Source organism: Accipiter gentilis, chromosome 25 (genome assembly GCF_929443795.1).
Source record: "Accipiter gentilis chromosome 25, bAccGen1.1, whole genome shotgun sequence".
NCBI classification, from domain to species: Eukaryota; Metazoa; Chordata; class Aves; order Accipitriformes; family Accipitridae; genus Astur; species Astur gentilis.
In genome coordinates this window covers 9,151,883-9,173,622 of record NC_064904.1, presented here as the reverse complement: position 1 = coordinate 9,173,622, position 21,740 = coordinate 9,151,883, and positions in this window count along the sequence as shown.

Here is a 21,740-nt window from a genome sequence, read left to right as displayed (position 1 = left end):
GGTAGTGCCCTCATGTCCTGTGTACATTAGAGGTTGCAGGTGCAGGTGGCCATCAGCACACTTCCTGGTGCAGAGACCAAGATTAGGTGAGATTTGCATAGGTGGTCAGTCATTAACAGTAGGCGTGGCTTTGCTGCTCTACACTGAAGAGAAGCGCCTTACAGCCATACTGGTTTGTGGAGCTTTAACTAAGCCAGTCTTAGTGTTGGTCATGTCTGAGATGGCAATCAGTTTACTGAGAGCAGCCATCAGAGGTGGGCAGTTACAAACCAGGGCTGCATTGGAACAAGTAACTGAGGCAAAAAGCATCAGGAATTCTCATCACCAAAGCATCCTGTCGCCCAAGACACATAATCTTCACTATCCAGCCCAGCACCCAACACTCTGGTCCACCCTGGTCAGAGGCATACTGGAGGCATACTGCAAAAATATACATAAATTCTTGAATATGTGCTTTCTCCATTCACAAATCTTCAAACTAAAGAGTTTGACAAAAATAAATGAGCTTGATTTCCAAAAGTTCTTAGAGTTCCCCTGTTGTCCTTTGTTTTTAATACAGATCAGGTGATTCTTCAACTAGAAAAGCTTTAGAAGCACTGTCTTCCACAATAAAACATGGTTATTAAACAGATTATTATCTTTCCTGCTTTAAGTAGTTTCCAGCATTTTGGTGCCACAGAGGAAGAACAGCAGCAGGTTTAGTTATTAATAATATGTTGTCATGACAATTTTTTTTTGCAGTGTTGGAAAAATACTCTCAGTAGCATTCTAGGTACAGCCAACTTTCAAGGTAGTCACAATGACTGATTTTGGGGGGGTAGAGTGATAAGGGGTAAGACATGCCCTCTGTCAAAGTTTGAAAGATTTTCTAGGAGACGAACTGTGGTCTCCTTGCTTGCATTTGTAATTGTCCACTTGTGTAAGTGGTCCCATGAGACCTTCTAACGTTATTGAGTATGAAGAAGAACACAGCATTCATGATACAGTTGAGATTTCTGCTTATTTTCAAGTTCACAAACGCAGAGCAATTTCAGAAAGGTCTTTGAGAACTTCTTCTTTTTTTTTTTTTTTGCCAGTCTTGGTATCAAGAATTCAATGGCAGAAATTCTCAGACAAAAAACCTGCAATTCGCCAGAAAGAGGTCTGTGTCGGAACGAAAAATGTGCTAGAAATTTTTCTGTTTTGAAGAGACGTATCGTCTAAGCCAAGAGAAATAAGGAGGTAGTTGTGGCTTTAGGTTTTCATCATCCCTAAGCTCCATGCCAGTTTTAAAGAAAAAAGTTGGATATTAGCCAAATGTGACTTCAATCCCATCAGAGGAGTAAACTTTACATTAGAGGAAGTCCTTTCAGAGGAGCAGAGTTACATTTGAAACTATTTAGATGCCCACAGTATTTGGGCGCAAGAAGACTGCTAAGACAAGTTTCCCATTTTACCCCATGGCAACCACACCATTTAAAATGGGAAGTAGAGACCACCTTTTAAACTCTTTGCCTGCTTGCTGCACGTCATCTCAGCATCATGCACTGCCCCCAGGTAATCAGGTACTCTGGTCTTCCAGTTAGTCTACTTTACAGGAAAAATAAATATCCATTGAACTGGAGGAGGAGAGCACTTGCGCACGTGTGAGGGGGAGAAAGATTTTGCTGCCAGAGATTAGCGCACTAATGTGAAATAAGGAAGAGAGGTCTAAATCTCTGGGCAAATAAATATTTTATTATCTACAACAAGTGGAAGGGCTTCCGCAAGAGATGTCTTGCTGCTGAAAACAGTGTATGGTGGATTGGGCCTCTTCTCGGGGGAAACCTGGCCTTGAGCTCAGGCAGGATGGTAAGAGGAAAGCAAGCCTCCCCTTCTGTGTTGCATCTCTATCCAGGGGATATGGGAGGAGACTTTTTTTCTTCTCTCTACAGAGTTTTTATGAGAAAAGGCTGACCTGCTTTAGGCTTCTAAAGCAGCCCCCAATTTCAAACAGAAATGTATCTGTGGGGCAGGTTTTAGAACCATTTTTTCTTCCTAGCAGAAATACCTCTGTTTTCAGCAAAAATAACCTGTCACATCACAAATCACTTCTGGCAGCCAAGAGCTGGGCATGGACGTGGCAACAAGCAGTGAGTGAACCCTCCCTAAGCAAAACTGACCCCAACAGGCATCTCATGTCCCCACTGCCCAGGGCGGGAGATGCAGGAATAGGAGCAGCATGAAGAGGCACTTCTGCACTTGCTCAGTCACACTCCCATGACAAAACATCTCAAACGCTTGTCCCAACCACCAGCCTATCCAGCCCTGCTAGGGTTCTGACAGCAGCAAGGTGCCACAACAGGGCACCCTGGGCACATTGAGTTGTTTTTTGTTGTTGTCCAGATTGGTATTGCATTTATTTTTAAGCCAGGCTGGCAGTTTTTATCTGATCTAAGTGAACAGTTGATATTAAACATACATTTCGGTATAAAGTGGTGTGCCACATCCTTACATCTGAGGACCTCGGGAGGTCACTTTGGTTTCTTAAATTCTCTGTTCGCATGGGTGAGTATCCCCAGGAAGCCCAGCACTGGGCTGGAGCCTGATTTGAGCTTGGGGGAAACACAGAATCTCTACACAGAGGAGAGATACGGGGCAAACAGCAGCAAAGAGGTACTGATAACCTGCCTGGGAAGGTTTGGTGCTGGGCTTAACAGAGGCCTTCCGCTGCGTGGGACCAACACATGGCTTTTGCAGAAAAGCCCCCTTAGCTCTCTGGTAATCTCATAGATGAAGGAAGGAAACTTCTTAGCATGGGTCTTGGGAAAAATGTTTCTTTGGGAGAGACAAAAAACTTTTTCTGTATCTTCAGGATGTTTGTGGGGAGAAGAGGACAGGCTCTGCGTGAGGGATGGTGTTTATATTTTACGGCAGAGCCTTGTATGCTTGTGCTTTCTGGGTACATGGGAAGGGGAGACAGAGATCTTGCTTTTATCCTTCGTACCTAGAGGAGAACAATGCTCTACTGTCCTGGCAGAAGGGAGGACTGCTGTTAGATATGTGAGGGTAGGGTTTATGAGTACTGATAAGGTAGCTCAGTTTAACTTGAGTAGCCCAACGTGTTGTATGTTAAGACTATTTCGGTTTTAGCTCCGATTAGTATGTCTGCAGATGGCTACGCAGATTTCCTGCCAGCCCAGGAAACTGAGCTGCTTGTGGCAGTACTGCCCAGATATGCAGAGATGGATACGGGCTGGCTTACAAGCTCTTTGGACTAGCCCTGAAACATCTGTCTCACAGGAGTTCGGGGACCTCAGCACCCAGCTATAGCCACACAAGCATGGCAGGAACAGTACTCACTGTCCCCCACCACTGTGATGGCTGGTATTCCTTTGGGAAGAGAAGGTGATGGCCTTTTCCGACCAAAAACATCCTAAGCTGTGAAAAAACTGTAGATCGTAGTTGTGATCCTGGCCCATGTCAGAAGGAAAAGATGATGGAAACATCTCTGGCAAACATGGACTGAAATGGCTTCGGAAGGGCTAGGTCTCTCCATCTAGGGAAAACTTGACAAAGACATGCATCCCATGTCTTTGCCTCTCAAACCTTGGGGAGAGGAGTGGCAGCAAGGAGGACGCTTTCACGTGTGGGTAGTGGAAGCCTGAGTAACGGACGGCTGAGAGCGTACATGGTGGATGGGCGCCATACATACAACGGAATCAGGTGTCGTGTGAGGCACCTGATGTCTAAGGTGTGCTGAAGAATCCCAATCTGTGTAGCATAAAGAGCTGTGGGACAGATGCTACAACAAGGGCTACTCCAGCTGGGATGTGGCTGCAGGTTCCAGTAGCATCTGGAAACCTGAAATGCCCATGGTGAACGCAACCCAGGGAGTCTCTCCTCTGATTTTTCCACCGCAATCGTTTCAGGATGGCGGAGGTCCTGGCCGCAGTACCGACAGGCGTTTCTGTGGGGAGGATCAGGCTGCAGCGCTGCAGCAGCCGATGCACAGAGAAGATGGCTGAGATCAGCCTGTGTTCCCATAACATATGGTTGGGCCATGAAGGATTGCAAACACAAACTCTACTGCGCAGAGCAACTGCAGACATTTAAACCACTGTTGAGCTTTTATTGCAGTGTGTTCTTACTGTTTTCCCAAGCCGTACTAGCACTGTGGATGTTTGGGGATTAAAGCGTACCTTGGATACCTGAACACTACCTGTTGCCTTGTGCCTACAGTGTGGAGAAATGTCCAGGACTTATGGTCAGCTTTATTCACGAATAACACTTAAGGTTCTAACACCTACCTGTGCTGTGGCTAACCATGCATCAGGTGACATGAGGTTTGTAAGGATGAGTCATATTTTTATTAGAAATGTGAAAGACTTGGAAAGAAATGGACAACCTCCCAGGCACACAACTTCCTCCAGGCAGAAGCAAGAGCAACAAACAATAAGCGTATCCCTTAAATCACATCATTTCCTCTAATGGAAGATTTTAGCTCTCCCTGCACAGGTTTCCTTTCTCATATTTTTACCAGGGATGCAAACCTACAAAATCCAGTTTGGCACTGCCATGGTGTAATGGGACAGCCTTTGCAAGCACAGTGGGAATCCCAAACAGGAGGTGTCGATATGTCCCTGAACACGCTGTTCCTGGCGTCCTCACGGGCAGAGCTGTCTCAAAAAGGCTGCCCATCGTTGAAAGAGTTAAGAACATCTTGTCAAGGATACGCAGTTATCTGGAACTTTTGTTTATACAGAGAGGCAATAAAACATTCAGCGCCTTAGACCAGTGTAAGAAGGGTCAATACAAGCTCCAGCAGTTGTATATAAATTAACCTTTTAAGTATGGCCTAATCCATAATGATTCATTGACAGGAATTATTCCAGGAGGCTGAGCTGCAACAAATTGTAGCAGTTGTAGCTAACTACAGTACCTCACAGCTGCTGAAAGCTCGGCTGCCTCTTAAGATGAGGTATCTAAGGGAACATTTTAAAAGGCTTTGACAATGTATTTCCACAATACTTGTTAGAACTAGGACGTCTCCAATGATCTTATGTTCCTAAAGTGGAATAAAAGTATGAGGAATCTGAATATATACATGAAGGATGTTTTGAAAGATTTTTGCTTTTACTGTAGCGCTGACAGAATATGAAAAGGATGCTTCACTCCTACACACTGGAGTGGTCACCCAAGAGAGCTCATTTCTTCTCCTCACTAGGATTTAGCCAGGATAGTGCAATGAGCGTTTGAGCTGAGAAGCCTGCAGCGTATTTGCAATTGTCAGAATTAAAAGTGAAGGAAGACAAAACAACCTCTCCACTCCCACCCTCTGTCAAACATGCCTAATGAATAGCTCTACATGCACTGTATCAGAAACCCCAAACGTTGACGGCGACGTGAGGCACTAATTTGTTAGTTATCATATCTGACAAATTGTCATCATGGTTCCACTCCTTCAGAGGGTGTTGTGCGTGTGACCTGGGGAAGGGCTCTCAGGCTTGAGCTAATGGGTGTATGACTTGGAACAGAAGATGATGTGCCAAGATGGGAACCACAGAGTGGGCTGCCAAAAAAGAACAGTATAATTATCTGTGCATAATTCACGGCCGGAGAATAAGCTTTCCTCCAAAGTTGTCTGCTGTGGAGCTGTACCAGATTCATGGCTTTTTCAGTGAGTATTCACAAAGTAGTGACAATCTGTGCAGAAATGTTCACTTCTCCAAACTTTTTTTTTTTTTTTCCTATTGGACTAAAATAGACATTTCTATAGCACTCTTTGCTCTCAGGACTGGTCTGTTAAGACAAGTGATGACTCACAGATGTATATTCTTACTTTCTTGGATAGTTATCTCTCCCCTCACCCCACCTAATCCCTTCACCGATGGAATTTGAAAAAAAAACTCTGCAAGGAAAAGCACTAAAAATACAAACTATTGCAAGAGTATTGGCTCACTGAATCTTTATAGTTGCTGCTATACTGTGACAACAGTGGTCCTGGTTCTCCAATTCTCAGGAAAAACACTCAGACAACATAAGCCAAAGGAAAATTTCCTTTAATTCTTAGAACTTTTAGGCAACACAACTTGGCAGTTCAGGTTCTGTTCAGCAGATGGCAAGGTATGAATGCACCTGTGAGAGAGCATGCATATAGCCCACTGCTCTTTCAGTTATTATTGGACTGTATGAGGCTTATTTGGTTCTCTTACCCTCATCAGAGATACCACCTTTTCATCACTGTTATGGAAGATGGATATTTTGTCTTAGCAATGAGTGAAAACTCATTTTCCAAACTGTTTATTTTCTTGAAGGAGATTCAGCTTCCAAATGGGAAAGCTCAGGAAATTCCTTAGCTAGTTAAGTCCTTCTGGAGGAGATCAGGGTGAAGGACTGAATGTCCTATGAAGGCTATTCCAAACGGGAGGTAGAAGGCTCTTAGAGAAAGGCAAAGGAGATGGAAAATGTTCCCATAATTGCTGGCAAGGAAGATGCAGATTTTGCTTGGGCACATTTCTCTTTGAAAGCTGATCCTGTTTTGTAAGGGTAGACACGGAAGAGTTGCCAAATTCATAGGACAACGAAGTTTGGAAAGCACTGGCAAAATATGTGGAATTGGATTAAATTTGACAAAATGTCATATTGCTTTAAGGCTCCTCAGGGTGTCCTGAACCATTTTTGCTCCACGTAGTGCAGATTTCCTATAAAGCTTTGGCACTGTCGCCTCCATCCCGAGCTGCTCAAAAATGTTGCTGTGGCCGTGCCGAAGCTGTAGGGACCCCGTCTCATGGGAATTTTGCCAAAGAATCGGTGCTGATCTCCCTCTGGTCTATGTGTAGGACACCCCCCCCCCCCCCCAGGGAAACTCTTGGTGTTGCAGGGAGCTTGTGGGCACGTGCACGGGTTCTGTGCTGTGCAGGGGTGCTTGGGCAAAGCTCACTGGGCAGAGGCTGGAGGGCACACTGCTAAGTGGACACGAGAGTTTGGATCTGGAAGTGATGTAAAGCACAAATGTGCTTACCAGGCCTTGTCTAGCTGCTTCGGAGGTTGGTTGTGTGGGATGACGCTTGTGCGCTTGTGGTGTAAGCCTACCCTCTGTCACTGCCTTGTCTTCCGTTACTTTGATAATTTATAATTACAAAGTGAAAAATCAGGACTGGAGAAAGATGTCCTGGTTCTGGCAGAGTGCTTCAGTCAGTGGGTAGTTTATAATTTTAAGCACATGCTTAATTGCTTTGCTGGATCGGGGTGCAACTTTCTTGGTAGATACTGCAAGACTTTCATTTTCTGGGAATGCTCTTGGAAGGAGGAAACAAAAACATTTCCTCTATGTTTGTGGAAAATGAATAAAAATCTGTGAGTATGCAATGAAAATGAATTTCGACTTCTTTATCGTGTTCACCAAACAATGCAACGTAGCAATAAGGACCTAAGCTTACATGAACAGTGAGGAATGAGCTCTGCAGCCTATTGACCTGAGTGAGGAAACCACGGGGTACGGACATGTCCTGCAGTTTGCACTCATGTAAGTGTCTTTATCAGACTGACCAATAGACCAGAGGGCATCAAACCGGAGCTACCTGGGAGGCGTCTCCTGGAAACACCCCAGGGACAGGCTGGTGCCACACCTGAGGCTGCTCTGCTGATAACCAGATGACTTCAGTTTCCAGAGATCTTAACCCAAGAGCTTTCATCAGCATTGCATACACCGAGAGGAAATTACAAAAAAAAAAAAAAAAACAACAAGAAAAGTACTGGAATATCAGGTGCATACATGTAACCAGGCCCAGCATTGATCTAACATAAATGGTAGCACTTATGAGGCAGATAATCCAGCTTCTCATTGATCTTGGCAGTACTAGTAGGGGGCAATATTTACATTTGGTTGAATTGCTCTTGGACAAATTTTCTCCACAGTATTAAATACAAAGAAGCCTTCCATTACCACCAGGAGAGCAGGGCTTTTCATTCATCTATTTTTTTCATCTATTTTTTAAAAAATACGTGGCCTGGTTGTCTATTCTGTGGCTGGTCTTACACTGGGATAGCTGCACTGAGTAAAGGGAAGTAGCAGCTACATCAAAGGCTGCAGCAGGGAAGAGTTGGACCCTGAATATTTGCAGCAAACAGCAGAAAGAGTTTTCACCTTTTTTAAGCACAAAAGAACAAGGATTTATTATCCTTCTTCTCCCAGCAAAACAGAGCAAAATCAATATTCTTCCTAGGGTCATTTCTCTAAGCTTCCTTCTTTCCCAAATACCCTCACCTTACGCTATCTCCATTCTGGAGATATTCTGCTCCTTTGATGAAGGAAGGAGGGAAACAAGCATTTTTTTGGAAGTCATTCTTTGGATGCTTTTTAGGCTGAGATGAATTGCACTGTAAAGTGCCTGTTTCTCTCCAGGTATGATAGAGTTCAAGCCCTGCAAATGTGTGTGCGCGCGACCCTACGAGTCCTGTCCGTTGCATCTGGGCAGTCCTATCACGTCTGGCCAGTTTTATCCTGCCATCAGGTAAAGATCTTGACCCGTTATTGTGTTCAGGCAGAGAATGAAAGTGCAAAGGAGTCACTGTCCCTGCATGTCCAACCCCACCACTCTGGCAGCAATTCAGGGTCCTGTGACTGACGATGCTTTGCTGGACACTTCCAGCTGCCTCCTGGGAACAGGACAGGGAGACATGAGTTGCAGGGCAGAAGAGTTTATCAGCACCGGGTAGCCAGTGTCTGTGGCCGATCAGCATAAACAAAGAAATTGTCTTAATAGAGAGCCACACCTAGAAGTATTACAGTCGTCTCATGGGATCACACAGCATGTGGTACATGAACCTGGGCAGTGAACCCCTAGCAAGCAAGGAAGAACAAGTTTATAGAGCAGCAGCTACAAAGAGAGCAAACAAGTAACATGAAGGGAGACAAAAAAAACCCCCCATATAGTAGCAGGGAAGCCAGAACCAAGTCTGTATGCAGAGCTGACCATAAGAGATAAAGATGAGAAAATGAAGGTAAAGATTTTTACTGTCTCACTGGGAATTAAAGGACAAGAAGCAAGTGAGATGCTGCTGCCAGGAATAATGCCTGAAACACTGGAGGAGCTGATAAAGGTGTTTGATTAGAATCATGACCCTGCAGACAGAATGAGACTCTGGAGAAATATTGTATCTTTTACCCCACCCCAAGAAGCAGGAGCTGAGATAGATAGACACCCGCCTTGCAGAGCTGCAAAATCTATAGCTCTGGAGATGTTAAACACTCCCTAAATAGAGCCAAGATCATCTGTAGGACACATGCGTCCCTCTTACAGAAAAGTATAAAAAGAGATCTAGCCCTAGAGAAACACCTCCAGATAGCAAGGGAACAGCTAGCTATCCCAGGAAAAGGTCAAACCAATACAGCAAAGGAAGGCAGCGAGCGGGAGGGAACAGCCTACCAATAATGCAGGCAGCAGAGGCCAGGGTGGGAGCTCTGTAGCAAAACAACAAGAAAGGCTGAAAGAAAAATGCCTGGCAAGGGCAAAGATGCAAGAGAGGTGGAGAAACAAAATGTTTGCCTCAATCCTGCAACTCCCTAGGGAGTTAAAAAGCAGAATGCCTTTCAGATACCTGCAGCGTAGCTTCAGCAGCAGGAGGGACCTTGGGTGTCCACATACACAGCAGAGTGTGGCCACCAGCCTTCAGGACCAACATCTGCTCTCACATTTCATTACAGAGCCAGCTGGGTCATGAAGCCACGATGTTGTTGAAAGAAGAGATAAGCAGCAATTCTAACCTGGAGAAATGTGACCACATCATGGTGATGTACAATAAAACCACCTTGAGGTCAATGGGCAATGCAGGCTGTTGATAATAAATCCATGAAACGAGATGTTATTGCTCAGAGTTTATAACAGTTGACATTCAAGATTACCACCCAGGGCAGAGCACTGGGGCAGTGCACAGCCCTTCTCTGGTCACAGTTCAAACCCTCAGTACCCTCCAGTTGCATGAAGGGACAGACAGTCTCTGTGGGCCACATGCAGGATTTGAACAGGACTAAAGGGCACGGCTCTGTTCCCTGTGCCACGTCAGAAAAGATAACATCGCCCAGAGAATCTGGCCCAGACACTGTCTGCACTGTGATGAGAGACCTCCTGACTGTATGTCCCTGTGCACCGTGTGTAAAGGGTAAAAGGGGGATAAAATATTCTGTCCTGACCTGGTAGCTTTGGGCACTCATTTTTGGACATGTCTGAATGCCTACACAAGGTACCAGACAGAGGTGGATCAGGTCCAGAGCATTATATGTTCCTGTTTCAGAAAGTGTGTTATATACTTTACAATAGATCTTACACTACTAATTTATATAATTATCAAAAATTATTTCTTCAACTTGTATTTTTAAAAGATGGCTGAATTTGTGGTTTGCCTACTGTGCCAAGAGCCTGGCACGTGGCCACATGCTTTCACACATCTCCTTGCAGACCGCTAGGTCGAATTCTAAAACCAGTGGTGCCATCCTACAGCTGAAGCAACTCCATCTACACAAGCTCAAGTGCAATCACAATGGGACCAACTGCCCCTTTGTTTGGCATCAGGATGTATCAACATCTGACGCTTCCTATGCAGGTATCCATATATTTCAAGTGACTGACCTGCTAGAATTATCAATAAAAGAAAGATAACTTACACAATAATCATCGCTTCCTGACAGCTGAAATTTCAGAGGAATCGGCCCTGCCCTTCTTTTAATGACAATGAGTAACAAAACCTTACCTATGTGAAGTTTGTCTCTCACTACCAAAATAGCTCAGCTGACCTGTGTTAAAAACTGTGTAAGAATCGTTGAGAAATAAAAGGAGGGGAATAGGCAGAGATTTTAAGCTGGACATTCTCTCCAATAGATATAAGACAGCACAGATGACCTAGCTTTAAAACACAGCCTTGTTGAACATCTGCTTTTTTAGTCCAATACATACTAGGTAAAGCATAAAACATATATTTAAACGCATATTTCTTTTGTAAATACAATTTTTGAAGCACAACTTGAGATAAGACATCTGTGCAACAACAGTAGATAAAAATACAGTATTTAATTCTCTTTGAAAAATTATGCTTCACAATATTCTTCACTGGGGAATTGCGGATTTTTTGTGCTGGCAAGGTACAAGCAAGATCCAAGAAGACAATCCCTTGCAGAAAGTGCTTATACAGCACAAATCAGTTTCTTGTGTACTGAGGACAGACGCTTCATTCTGCTCTAAGTAATATTTAAGCTAGAATCTAAGGGGAAAAAAAAAGAGAAGTTTGTTAAGCTGGATGCTGATGCTGATAGTGGTTGTTACTAAGTGCACCTGCCTCTCATGAGTCTCAACCTCATGCTCTGTCCAGCAGGATTTTGAAAGGTATATGTGTCCATTAAAAATGTAATTAATACCTCAGTGGAGTCTTCAAATGGCAGAAGCTCCTGGTTGGTATCTATTTCAATAGAAAGAAACAGAAAAATACTGGGCATCCTCTGGTTTGGAGTGAAGTGGAGATAATAACCAAAGGAGAGGGAAGACAAGGGTAAATACAGCGAAACCACCAGGATGTGAGACAGCAGTGATAAGGATATGAGGGCTCTGCAGTGATGTGGCAATTCCCTTAGCCTGTGGCAGGAATATCTCTCACTGATTAGAGCTAATTAGGGAGGACGAGGGTTGAGCTTTTTTATCCTCCTCAGTAAATTTGCCTTTGATGCAGACTGGTTATAGCACAGCTCTGGTTCTAAAATGGGTTTTGAATGCCCTTCCTTCAATGGTCCATTTAAATACCCTTCCTTCAATGGTCCATTTAAATAAATACAACAAGCTCTCTAGGTCTGTTATGCACAATAAATCTGTTTTGGTTCCTGATGACTGATTTCTTCAGCCCTGCAAACGAGGTGAGAACACCAGTTTTGTTTCTTTTTAGCACTGTAAAGGAAGTCTTGTGTAATTTTGTGAGTGCTGGAAAAAGTTTAGAAAAGAGGTAAGGAAGTGATTTGGATTCTGGATTCTGCACCTTTTATTGAGCGACCACAAGTGATTTATTGGTGAGAAAGTTCAGAAATTTCATGACCAGAAATTGGGAATGACCAGTATCGGGAAAGGGATTCAGTGCTCTGTCCTAGCACAAATCAGTGAGATCAGTCAGTTGGAAGCTGAAGCTAGACAAATTCAGGATGGCAATAAGGTGCATTGGCTTTTTAATAGGGGATGCAACACATTGTAATTCACTTAAGGTTGTTGTGGAGTTGTCCTGAAGTCAAGACTGGGTGGATTTCTACAATTCAAGTGGGAGCTGTGTGTTTGGTTGCTTGAAAGCCTGGGTGAGGGTCTGCTGCCTGCATTATACAAGTGGCCTCTAGCCTTCAAACCAACTAATCCAAGTCCTCAAGAGCAATGGGCAGATCTCGGAAAGTTGAAAGGTTTGAATTGCACATGCCCCAGAGACATGCAACTTGAATACCAAATGTCCCAAATGGCCAAAAAATAAGCCTCCCTGGGGAATCCAAACATTTCACCGTATTCCTCAGAAAAATTAAGACCTCAAGCATACGGGAGTGGTGGTGGTGACGTACAATTAAATCCAAGAGGTACACAGCAGCGTACAAGCACATGTATGCTGTGTCGGGGAGCAGCAGACACTTCTGCACAGCACCGCGCAATGCAAGTGGCTGGAGAAGCCAAAACCAGGTCAAAGCCGCACTGTGCCAGCCCAGCCTTGGGCCTCCCATCTGCTTTCCCGCACCAAAGCTCACCCGCTGAACTCTGCTAGGTGAGAAGAGCACAGCTGAAGTTTGACCTCTCACATGACCCATCAGGCTTTTACTGCAGCTTCGTTACTGTGCTCTTAATTGCTGTGCCCCAGAAGATGGTCGCTGGTCAGCCAAAGCCCCCCAACTCTGCAGGTTTCTGTCTTGATGGATGCTGGCCAGCTGGGGAATGGTTTCAGGGCTCATACTCTCGAAAGCACACGAAGCCTGAGCTGATATAGAAGAGCAAGATGGTAACCGCAGGCACTCGGGATTCACGAGGTAAGCCTGAGCGCTGTGCATGTGACTGAAGAAGCATTTGCTGGTTTAGTTTCTTTTATTGTGTTTAGTAAAGTGTCCTTTTTTTTCCCTGGAATGCTGAGCCTTTTGGTTGGCACCGTTTGGGCTTTGGCACTTTTTTTTTTTTCCCCCTCTGCAGTTAGGAAAAGCTCTTTTTTTAACTGTGAACATTTTTTTCACACAAAAAAATGCCCAAATCTTAATAAAATCTGAAGGTGGCAGCAACGAAACAGTAGCAAGGCTGTGGCTACAGCTTCTAGGGCAGGTTGGCATCATACAATGAAGAGATCCCCAACCCACTGCAAAGTTGAGTTTGTAAGGTCTCACGACTCGGCAGTTTGGGTCTGGAAGGGTCTGTGGCTGAGTCGGTAAGCCCTGCGTCTCCAGCCGCACAGTCCAGCCCTGCACTGGGAAGAGCGGTGCTTGTCCACCACGGCTGCCTACAGGCAGAAGCTGCCTGCGCAGAGCCCACAGGCACGCCTGGCCCTCCTCAGTGCATTCGAATGCCCTTCTGCAAACAGAAGGAAGGGGTGTATACAGGGGTGAGAGTATTTACAGGTTTTGATGTACACAGAGGCTTTTAGGCAGGATGGTTTTACTGCATTCCTATTTCATGTCCTTTATAATATCAGCAGAATGTATCACGCTGAAACTGCAAATTGATTTGCATGGGTTGGTCATCTCAGAACAACGTCCAGCCTGGAGCAAAGAGATATGCTGTACTTAGTTCAGAGATAAGGCGTCTCTTGGTTTGTCAGTAGTAAAAGTACTATCACCGGTGCTGCTGGCCCGCAGCTGCGGTCCAGAGCACCCCACCTCCCCCCCTGCTAGTTGCACGGCTCCTCCTCTGACTTTCCCCGCAGCCAAAGGGAAGGAAGCGTGGAGAAGTTCAGCAAAGTTCACCCACCACCACCGGAACTGCCTGAGCAGCACAGCCGTGACAGAGTGATAAGGCAACAGCTATCACCATGAGTGACCGGTGGCACCGGGTCAACCACAGTGAAATCCCCCCAAAGAGTGAGTCTGTGAGGCTTCATCCCGAAAAAGGGCACCGAACAGTCCAATATCCCAGCGAGCTGCCGCAGAGGACAGGGGATAGTAGGTCCAAGTGCCTCATGGAGGCTGTTTGAGATCTCCTTCCATATTGCCCGATAAATTGCAAGTGTGGCAGCCACTGCAGCTTTGGTGGGGTCTTTGGTGGGGCAGAATATCTGTCAGCTGCCTAACGCTTGCGTCCTCAACCGCGGCGAGTCCAGAAGGTGCCCGAGCGTCCTGGCTGCGGTGCTGCCGCCTGACTTCCCCCAATTAGTTGCGTGATGGTCGGTGGGACAGGAGGCTGAGGGGGTGAGCGGGCCCTCCTGGACGGCACGGTGGGGGATGATTAGGCAGGGACTGGCAGCGTGCTCCTGCTGCTGCTACTGCTACCGCTACCGTACGGTGCTTCACGGAGGGGATGCAGAGGCGTAGCAGGCAAGCAGCAGGAGAGTAGGATGCCACATGGCGAGGAGGAGGAAAAGAAAGAGGTGGAGGAGTAGGCAGAAGGGAGATTCAGTTTAACATGGCATGCCAGGCCTCCACTGCTGCTTCCCTCCCTCAGGCCTGCTCATCATGAATTTAATTTGCGCATGGGGTGAGGGGGATTTTGTTGGCATTGTTTTATTCTTATTCGATGTGCTCCTTTGCATGGCAAGCGCTGGTAGTGTGCTCATCGCTGTGCATATAGGCAAACGTGGCCTTGGTGCGCTTTAGTCTAAGACCCTGATTCTGCAAACACATGAATAATCTAAAAAGCAAGAGCACTTAGTAATATACTTAAAATGACACCTGCTTTTGTCTTCTTCTCTCTCTCCTTCCCACTCCCACTATACTTTTGCTTCTGGATAGCTAATTTGAGCTCAGTATCTCAAAATTTGAATACAGAAAAGATAGTGATTTTTTTTTTTTTAAATCTCAATTTAGAGGCTGACCTCATCTACATATATTCAGCAAAACAAATAAAATCCACTTGTGCCCTGTCCCGGCGAAGATTCAATATAAGACACCTTCTCTAGCAGGAAGGACTAGGAAGGGTCAGGCTTCGGATGGCAGTTGATACACAAGGGTATTGCCATTTGGAAAGATTTGTCTAAACCTGACTCAGAAGAAATTACTTATGTACTTTGGTAGATGATCGTTTGCTTTGCTTACAGACATTAACTTGCTCTCTCAAAAAATTATATTTGGGAAAGCATCTACTGAATTTTGGGGCAATTTAGTGGAAGGCAGTAAAACTACCTGTAATTCTGAAAGGGGGTCAGAAAATCGACAAAAGGTAGGATAAGCATATATATATATATATATATATATATACACCCCCCCCCCCACACACACACACACATACATATATATGTTTAAAAAATAGATTTCAAAAAACATTCCTGGGCTTTGGTGTAGAGGCTCCGAGCAGCAGCAGACAGCTCCCTCTTCTCCGTAACTGCAACATCATTACACAAAGATACAGAGACACAGGAGCCGCTATTCAAATGTAGCCCCTCAACTTCATGACCACAAGTGGGTTCTATTTTGGTCCTTGCTTTTGAGGCTGCTTTTGATGAAGGGATCAGAGTTTTTCAGCTCCCTGCCATTACATGTTGCTGTTGACCTCTACCTGCTTCTAGCTTTCAGAACTTTGTTTCCGTTTCCATTTCTTTAGTGTGAAGGTTGGGGATGGGAATCTGTATTTTTAAAACCTTGGTGCCAACTGCTGTGTGCTGTTGTATTGTGGCTGACTTTTACCTCTCTTACATTTCCTCTTGTGTTTCTAGATCTGAATTGTCCGAAGTGTCTGCTAGAGTATGGCCTCTGGACCCACATAATCCTGGTGACCTGGGACATAAACTGTTGTACGGCAATTCCTGACTCGATCAAATTGGCAACAGAGCCTCAGGAATTATTTAGGCACTTAACAACCACTGAGTTCGGCAGCAAGTAAGCTGCAAATTGAGAATCCGTGCATTATTTTTATTGTGGCTTGATGTGTCCCCTTCAAAATCAGAGTCTTTTCTAGACTGCCTTTTTCTTTCCTTCCCTCTGAGCAGCCGGTGGTTTTGGTTATCCCTGCGGTGCTGTTGCATGATCTCCGGACAACATTTCCAGTGGGCTGTCTGTCATAAATCTTCAGCCCTCTTGCATTTCATGTTCTCTTCAGGCAGCCTGGGTTACTGCATGGGCCATGGAGAAGCGAGCAAGGGAGTGAGATCCTGCAGTCACCGGGCATCTGCAAATTCAAGGGTGTGCAGGGACAGGCGCAAACCTTGAGTACTATCCTCATATGATGTTGGGGGAACTTACTCAAACTGACCCTCTTCTTGTACAGCTCAGTAGCCTAATACTGAGGAACAACATGACATTTTAATATTGCTATTGTTGAAGAAGAGAGGTAGAGATGCTATTCAGAGAGGGATTTTTAGTAGTCAGGAGAACTGGCTCTTAGCCTTTGCAATCTTGCATTTTTGCTTCTGTCCCACAGCTTGCCTGAGTAACCTTTCAAGGTTATGGGAACACTTTTTATGCCTCCTTTTGCTCATTACTAGGAGACATATCCCAACCGTTACCCACCTTTATGAATCACCTGGAGATGCAAGTGAGACATAAATGCAAAAATAATATTATTGGTATTGTATTATTATTTTTCCCAAGGAAATCGCTGTTTTCCACAGAGCAGAGCACATGATTTCTTGTTTATTGTGTAGTAATAGCCTTGTTGTGATGGTAAGTAGGACACAGATACAGCTTTTCAGTGATGTACAGTACTCCTTCTTATCTTTAATTAAATGCTATTCCCTTGTATTGGAACATACTCTGTGATTACACATGTTTACAGTCTCTAAGTAACTTACCATCAAATACACTAATGAAAATCAGTGCCCCAGAGCGACTTGTGCCTTTTGTCCTGTACTATCCCACACCTCTCTCATTTTTTATTTTTTTATTATTACTTCCAGTTTCCATTTTAAAAATTAAAGGGTTGAATTAAACACTTTCGTATGAATTTCTTCCAACCATCTCTGCTTTTGATCTAGGGACATGTACCTATCTAGCTCTCTGCCCTTCCCCAGAACAGTAACCCCTGGGGACACCATAGAGCATAGAGATGATACAATTTAATAAAGTCACAATAAAACATCCAAGGCCTTTCATACTTTTTCACTTTCTTTAACTCAATTTATTTTTCATTTCATGGACAGAGATTTAGTCCTGGTATTAGTTTATGATTTTGCTGAAAGAATTACCGAACACATACAAAAAGGAAATATTATTTTTATTATTTATTTTGTGCCATGTATACCATAGGAAAAAAAAAAAGAGTTGAAATCACTTCAGTACCGCTGTGTTTTTCATTACAAAGTTATTACATATAGAAATTACTCCAAATTATCTGAAATGAATGGAAATTATGAGGCTTAAATTCCCCAGGTTACTGCAAGCACAGCACTGGAAATTTATTTTGTCATCTTGCTGAACATAATTGCTACAACAAAATTTCTTCCATTTTACAACCGCAGCATAACTTATTTATACCAGTGTTGTTGTAATTTTACATCAATAAGTTGCATGGGAAGGAGTACACAGGTGGTAATTGAAAACAATAATTTGTAGTGGGGTCCAGGTGGAACAGTTGGCTCAGAAAAGACTTCATTTGCTGCTCCGTAAATGCTTCGCATCTCGCTGGCCTCTGACTAGGGTGCTATCGAACCTCTGGTCCACCCAGTGCCGAGGTGGCCTGATCATCCTAAATTACATTTCAAAGCGTCAGCGGAGGTGAGAGGAACAACCGATCTATCATCGTGGCTCACGCGCAGAAGCAAAAGCAAGGCGCCTGGGGAGAAGGCGAAAACAAACCGGGAAAGCCGCAAGCGTGATCCTGGAGTCAGGAGCGGCATCCTTGAAGGAACCGTGGTGCAAGGAAACGCAATCCAGGCCCGGGGCGTGCGTGTGTGCGCGCACACGCGTGTGCTCGCAGGGGGTTACGGCCGATACCGTCTGTTGCCCCTGGCTTTTCAGCTCAACTACCTTCAATGAGCCCGGTGATACGTTGTCATTTGTTTGTCGAAGGGAATGCTGTTATTTGATCATTTTCAATTAAGATGTGAGTAGTTGCCTGAGACACGAGCAATGACGTTCACATTCATACTTTGCTCCACTCTTTATGAACAGGAATGTGTAATTTGGGTGCAATACACAAGCACTCCCAGGCCAGGCATCCGCACTTCTCCGATCCATAATTGTCGACAGGAATAATGAAACTGCAGAGGCTGGTACTGAACCTAGAAACTGATGAATTTCCCTGTTTGAGTTGTTGCCCAAGTTAAAATAATAATAATAATAATAATAATAATAATAATAATAATAATAATAATAATAATACTTCACTATGGATATACCCTATTTAAATAAAATAATAAAGTAGGAAGAACATAGAGAGGTAAAGAACAAGAATGAATGAGGTGCCGTTCTCTTCTGATGTTCAGATTCGGATTTTCATGATTCACAAGAGACAGGCTGGAACGTTTCTGTCATGAGTTCAAGCTGAAGATTTCATTGCCACGTTCAGAGCTTAGAGGCCTTTGTTATTTTAAACAATCGAAAGATTTCAAATCCTCTTAAAATCATCTGAGAAGGGAAAGGGAAGAAATCGGTTGAAACTTGCACTTGAAAGCAGTGGAGAGCTGTACGGATCCCAAATTTCAGGATGTATAAGTTCTGAGGAGTACCTATGAAGGAGGGGTTCTTTGTCCCCTCCACATGCAAACGCAGTTGCACATGAATCTCTAGAGAGAGACAATGTTATGCATTTCCATAACGGAGGAAGTTTTAAAAGCACCTCTTTAGATGAAGATTTCCCTCAATTTCTAGGAGTTTTTCAGGGACTTTTTTTTTTTTTTTTTTTTTTTTTACAGCAAAACTAGTGCTGGTTCACAAAACTCAGCTTATTCCACCATGCAATGATGGCATTCGTTTTCCAAAGACACAAACAATCCTTGGACTGAATTTGTTAAGGAATATGTGCCAGCTGTTTTAAAAAAAGCCTCCCCAGCAACAGCGGATTTTGCCCATCTTCCTTCAATTTTTTTTTTTTTGGTAAATAACGGTCCTAACCCAGGTGTTATGTGGATGCCCAAATGGTATTTGTAGTGGGATGGAGCATACATAGCAGATGTGATGCTTGACTCTAATTCACTTTGGATGCTTGTAAAGCTGGTTCCCCTCTACCTTTGCCTGTTGGCGTGTGTACGCAGATGCAGGTAGTCCTTTGTAGGATGAGAGACAGTGCTGGAGAGAAATGTTACCTGACTTTTAGAGAGGCCCTCAAGTTACAAATGTAGGGCCACATCTTGCTCTCACCGCAGTCCCCGAGAGTCCTGCAAGTGATTTCAGTGGGACCGCAATGGAATCGCTACTGTCGAAAAGTCTGAAGCTTAAACAGACCAAATTCTGCCTTTAGGAATGCACCTTTTAAACTGAAGGAGAACAGGGCCCAATCCTGCACTTTATCTGATTTTTAAAAAAAAATTAAAAAAATCAGTGTTTTGCTTCTGCTCTGGCTTGCTGGTTCCATGATTAGTTTTTGGGGTGGGGGAAGAGGTATTGTTTTGATTTTGTTTATTTTAATTGAAAAAAGGTGTGGGAGAAAACTGGGCCCCAGCATTTGGACTGTTACCTAGTATGTTTAACACTTGGAAAGAGTTGGAAAAATGAGGGACTCTGCAGGATAAAAACCCCCACAAAAAAACACCAAACCCCACAGACCATTGACCTAGCAGGGGACTCCAGGGAAGGGTTAGAATGTAAATGTTGAGAAAATCTCATTTTCTAAATTCACTCCTCGAAACATCAGCAAGTGACAGCCACCAAGAATAAGGGGACACCAAATGTCTCAAAAACACAGCAAAATCTGCATCACTTTTGCCTCTCTCCAAAAAGTCTTGGGAATGGGGCAGGGGGATAACACACTATCTGCTTAAGCCTTCATTTCACTGCACCCTCAAATATACCAGTGTCATGGAAAAGAAAATCAAGTGAATAAATGTTGCAATTTATATATATTTGAATAGATAACAAGAACAATTTTACTGTTTGCCATAAATGAAAAACCCCACCAAATCATTCCTCTGATTGAGGTTCTGAAGCTCTGTTTATGGCTGCAAAGTGATTTGATACAAAAAAATTACACATTTTGAGTTATTATATCACCCAGAAATTTGATGCCACTTAACTATGTAATTTTCAGAAATGATATAAAACCACTGCAGAAAAATATTCAGGGAAGCCCAAAAGACCTCTTTTTATCTTTTTTTATGGGTCTAAAATGAGAACTCGCAGAGATCCTTGCACTGTATGTGAAGGCTGAACTGCCACCTCGGGAGCTTTATTAATATGTATGTAAATATGATCTGGTTAGATCCTGTGCTTCTGTGTCTTTTCACAAGGTGGAGCGGCTAACTGAGCCGATCAGATCAACACCCTGTGTTTATTTTTTTGTATTTATTTTTTTTTTCTTCCCAAGCAGCAACATTTAAAGATTCAAAGAGAATGAGGACAGCCGCCTCATTTATGTCAAGATTGTCTCAAACCTCCTTCCTTCCTTCCTTCCTTCCTTCCTTCCTTCCTTCCTTCCCTCTCTTCTCCCCCCCCCCCCCCAACTCCCAGATCTGTATCAAAAACAATTTACTTCTAACTTAGCATGAGCTTTCTCAGTAGAGACTGGGAAGAAACTAAAATCACATCACACAGAATCTGCAGCTCCAATTTTTCTTCGACTGAAAAGTTATTTGAGCAAATGGGGAGAAAGTGGAAATGCATTCGAAATGTGTCCAAGTGACACATCAAGCTTATCCTCCGTGAGGATATTGGGACTTCCTCTTTACACTGAAGCCACTGTTATTTATGTATCTATATCCGTGCCAAATTTTAGCTAAAGACATTGCACGATTTAAAAAAAAAAAAAAGGAAGAAAGAAAGAAAGAGAAACCCAGAAGCTGAACATGTGTGTGCAGAGAGTTCTTGACTCAGCATGCCTTGCTGTATATAGGATAAAATGGAATATTTAACATCGTATTAGCTTGTTTTCCCCTATGATAAGGACAGTGTTCCTAGATGAGAACTCTTCGAATCCCCAGTATATATGAAGACAGAAAAGATTATTGCCTTAATACAAGTTATTTTGTGCAAGAGAGTGCTTTGCCCCCCTAATTTAAGACAAGGCACTGAAGCACCTTTAACGCCAGCGAAAAGCTCGTCCTCTTCTTGCAGGTCGTGCTCCCCGTTGGCCTGTTTTCGTCTTTCTCCTGGGCATTTGGGTTTTTTTTTTGTCGCTGTCGGTTATTTTTCGTTGTTGTTGTTTTGGGGGGCTGCGGCCCCAGGTTTGCAGGAGGCTGGCGGGCGGCCGGCGCTATGCCGTAGCCCCCCGGCCGGAGGAGCGGGGCAGCCGGGGGGCACAGCCCCCCCCCCTTTCCCGGCTGCGGGCGCTCAGCACGGCCGCGCACCCCGGGACAAAGCGGGGCGATGTCGGGGGCCGCCGCCGCCGCCCGGGGCAGCCCCCCGCGGGCAGCCGGCCCTTCTTGCGGGGCTGCTGCCACCGGCTGCGGCGGTGGGGGGGGGGGACGGGGGGACACGGACACAAGCGCGGGGCCAGCTGCAGATGGAGGCGGGTCGAGGGATAGGTCAAGGTTAGAAAGAGCTTGCTATT